This window comes from Etheostoma cragini, chromosome 15, assembly GCF_013103735.1.
Source record: "Etheostoma cragini isolate CJK2018 chromosome 15, CSU_Ecrag_1.0, whole genome shotgun sequence".
NCBI classification, from domain to species: Eukaryota; Metazoa; Chordata; class Actinopteri; order Perciformes; family Percidae; genus Etheostoma; species Etheostoma cragini.
Genome location: NC_048421.1, coordinates 21,999,292 through 22,004,050, shown reverse-complemented (window position 1 = coordinate 22,004,050; position 4,759 = coordinate 21,999,292).

The window sequence follows — 4,759 nt, the reverse complement described above, 5'->3', positions numbered from 1 at the left end:
TGTGTGTGTGTGTGTGTGTGTGTGTGTGTGTGTGTTTTGTGTTGTTTCCACAATAGGATGAAGGCTATAGCTACTACTGAGAACACCGACTGTGTCTGAGAATTTGGGATTTTTTTCATAATTTCGGAACGCAATATTTTTGAAATAAGCATTTTTTCTTTTTTCAGTGGAGGAATATTTGAAGTAGCATGTTAGAAAATGAAAAACATAAATGAATGGGTAACGCAATACATGCAATGGTTGACTTCAGATCTCAGTATCTCCTCAAATGGGTCTGGGGTCCAGTAAAATTACAGGGCTTGGACAAAAAAACAGCAACACGACAACACCATGTCTAACTACATTGTCAGCACCATCAACACAAACCTTCTATCTCCAAATGTGGTATTTAATTTGTAATTAACTGAAAGATGACACGTTCCCCTATGAATCTAGACAATTCCCCTATTTCTTCAGCTAATCAAACCATTTCGAAATCCATCGGATCGTCTGAAATGCAGCAGCACACAGCTGGAAACACGGCGGACTGACGGTGGTGATTGTGTGTGATTCGAGCCTCCGTCACCTCTGTTAATGTTGCTTTAATGCAGCATTTTTAATTTCTTGGAATGTGCTCCATGTCCTATTCTTCAACATAGTTTTCATTTTCCTTTGCGTTCCGTCCAGAAAATTCAGAAATTACAACATTCATCCTTCAAATACAACTCATTTATGTTATTTTTAACTGTGTAACTATTTTTTACAGGAGGTTGTGCGTTTATGGTGTAACACTGAATATTATCATAATGTATGAACTTAGTGTTACTCCATTCCATTCTTCTAATTTCCTCTTTTTTTAGGCTTTCTATTATTTAACCGCTCACACACACACATTCACGCGCGTGCACACATACACACACACCATTCATTTGTCTCTCCGGTCTAAATAGGAAGTGATCAGTCATTGGCTGAGGGGGAAGAGACAGTGAACTCCCTCCGAACTCTGACCTCCCCGTGGCCTTTGAAAGTAGAGCAGAGGAGAGGAAAAGGCACGAGAGGAGGTGAAGAGATGGTAGACAAAGAGAGTGGAGGACAGACAAAATGGGGAAAAGGAAATAGAAAAAGAAAAAGAGATGAGCGAAGAGAAAGGACAAGCAGATGATGAGACGACGGAAAGGCAGAAAAGGAGGAGATTTGTGTGGAATGGGGGACAAAACCCAAAATCCCTCACAGACTTTATCTTATAAGTGTGTGAGCAAGACAACCCAGAACAAAGAAGAAAAAAAAGGAGAACAAAGGCGATATTTCGGGATGGAGGACGTGTCGGGGATGAAGACCAGACACCAGGGGGCAGTGTTGGGACGAGTTGGACTGCGCCAAGCGAGACGACAGGGTGGGCGAGTGGGAGGAGCCTTAACTCCCCCCCTCGCTCCTCCTTCTCTAAAGGATGACGTAAATCTGAGATTTACAAGAAAACAAATGAATAAAAATCCAGCGGGCGATCCCATTGGTCGGCTCGTTTGGCGTTCACGTGGCGACAGGTCGGCGAGGGGAGGGGCAATGCGTGATGATGTTGTTGTGACATGCACTAATCCATACATGCCGTGGTGACACCTAATTCTGTACGGTAGACACCGCCCTATTGGCTAACACACACACACACACACACACACACACACACACACACACACAAACACACAAAACACATACATAAGCAGCTATACAAATACACTTAACCGTAGCACACACACTGAAAAACACAGACTTCGCCTTTGTGTGTGTGTCTGTTTGTCTTTGTGTGCGTGTGTGTGTGTGTTTGTGTGTGTGTGTGTGTGTGAGAGTGTGTGAAAGACAGAGAGCGATAGAAACAGATAGATATTGGAGTTTTCTTCTTTTCTTTTAAAGGATTTTAACGCTAAAAGAAAGTGATGGATGGAGCCTTTTTTAAGGAGTGTAAATGTACTGTGTATTTGCGTGTGTGTGTGTGTGTGTGTGTGTGTGTGACCAGTAGCAAACTTGTGTGCTCTCATGCCAGCAGATCAATGGAAACTTCTATGTACAGTATATGTACGCGATGGACAACTTCTCTTTTTCTCATCGCTGTGGCAACGGCCTCACCAAAGTGTCAGCAAGAGGTTGCAACTCCCATTTTCCCATTGATCCACTTGACACAAAGACACACACGCACACACACACATACACACACCTGGCTGGCCCTCCTCCCCGCCCCCTGAGGCGAGAGTGTGACTCATCAGAATGTGATCAAAGGGCTGAGGATGAAACGCAAGCTGATTCCACTGCTCGTTGACGGCTCCACCCCCGGGGTGATAAACGAGCCTCCTGATAGGACTGCGGGTCAATGTGGGCGTGGCGCGACTCCGACGGGCAGAACCTTTTGATGAAGCGTTTTCATCTCACTGTGATGTCGTTTGGAGGTCACAGTGGGGTCACGGGACAGTAACGTTACTGTGGAGTCACTGCGAGGTGCCGCTGATGTCGATACAGCGGGTATTCATTTATTTATATTGGGTTGAGAAGCTACTGTATTGAGAAAAGCTGCAAGGCATAGAAGGACGTAGCAGGGCGTAGCAGAACACTGCAAGGCATAGAAGGACGTAGCAGGGCACTGCAAGGCATAGAAGGATGTAGCATGGCACTGCAAGGCATAGAAGGATGTAGCAGGATGTAGCAGGGCGTAGCAGAACACTGCAAGGCATAAAAGGAAGTAGCAGGGCACTGCAAGGCATAGAAGGACGTATCAGGGCACTACAAGGCATAGAAGGACGTATCAGGGCACTACAAGGCATAGAAGGACGTATCAGGGCACTGCAAGGCATAGAAGGACGTATCAGGGCGTAGCAGGGCAATACAGGGCATAGCAGGGCGTAGCAGAGCACTGCAGGGCATAGCGGGATGTAGCAGGGCGTTGCCCACTGCTGCTACCCATGTTCAAGGTGTACTTTATTTAGGTTCAACAGCTTTTGTACAATCCATAGCATAACCTCATTATTTGAATCTTTCAAACCTAATCTTTCTTTTTTTATTTCTTTGAGCAACAATTTAACAATTTCCCTGAGGGGATCTTTCCATTTTTTTTCATGATTTTAGAGAAACTTTCTTTGGTCAAATACTGTTTGTTATAATAGTTCCCAGAATGCCTTTCAACCTATTGGTTGCCGTGTTGTCCTGCAACACAGCTCAACATTTTTTTCATCCCGTCGCCAGATATTATCAGAACACGTGACGTGAACGAAAGTCACTCACAAAAAACTTTTCAACGATAGAATTATCTTACATCCTAACAACAAACTAGAAGAGGTCAAAGGTTACAACAATCCATCCCATGAGCTATGCATGATCAAAGAGAAGAAAGGAAGAAGTAGAAGTAACATTTCCCTGACCACAACAGCTGGTAAAAGCATCCTTGTTCCCTGGGGAGGATTAGAAGATGACTGGGGCTAGGAGGGGTGGTTAATTGGGGTATCAGAGAGCATTGGGAGGTATATTATGGGTTGTGGCTGGTTTCGCAGAGGGTTCACAGTCAATAGAATCTCAGGAGGAAACCTGGTTACATTTGTCAACGCTCCTTTCCAGCCACAGTTTCCTTTATGAGTCAGAACCGTACCTGTGGTCCCCGGCCATGCTAGATCACACCTGAGACACGTGTCTACAACACAGCACAGTGGACAGGCAACACTTGGGCTGAATCCCTCAATTTTCATTGGCTACCAGCCAACGTGGCAGGTAGATTGACAGTGTTACCAGCCAATCGCAAAATATACCCGCATTTGGTGGGTGGGCTGGTGTTAATTTCATGGCATGGTGTGTAGACTACATAACAGTTTTTTTTACATCACTTACATCCTTTTGTCCAATCTGTAGTCTCATTTTTTAAACTCTAAACAAAAATTAGTCCAACATGGATCTATTCAGGCCGTACCATTAACACAATTAATGTTGTTTCATCAAAATATGCAGTCAATAACCCATTTCTGAAACTGGTAATTACTTCTTTACATACAAGCATGCCCAATCCCCAAATTATGGACCTTTCTAGTCTTATTTACAAATGCGTGCCCACAACACGTCAGAATGAAGAAAATGATTTGAAAGAGAATAGTGAGCGTGTCAAAGAATTCAGAGAAGAAGAGACAGAAGTGGAATAGATGTAGTGTCGGGAAGAAAGAGAGGAATGGAGGGATAATGGAGGCTCTGATATAAAAAAGTAGTGGTACGGAGGAAAGGCTGGAGAGAGAGCCAAGATTCTATGAATGGAATCGTCTATTCAAGACTGTGCTGTGTTCTGTTTTTATTGGCAGAACAAGAGAGAGAGAGAGAGAGAGAGAGAGAGAGAGAGAGAGAGAGAGAGAGAGAGAGAGAGAAACCTGGGTTGCAATTCAATTGTCAGAAGAAGTCAAAAAAAGTTGCTTTGGCCATGCAACCCATCAAAAAATAGACGGAGTTCTTCGGGAATAGGTTTCAATTGAGCAAGTTTAAATAAATTTCTTCATATCTGAGATTATTTGTTTCATGGTGCCCGGAGACAAAGACATATTCTGGGAATATCCCGGAATCAGCCCAGTGTCATGGCAGTTCATGAAATTGTCACGTTATTTAATGAATTGCTTTGTGTACAGATTGCGTTAATGTTGTTATTTTCTTGTGTTGATTCCGAACTTTGAAGTAACGTATCCCAATGGGTAGCATACGACAGCACGATTACTGTAGCGAATAGTATCGAAAAGCCGGAATTCCACGCAGGGAGGTCGGGGTGGGGGGG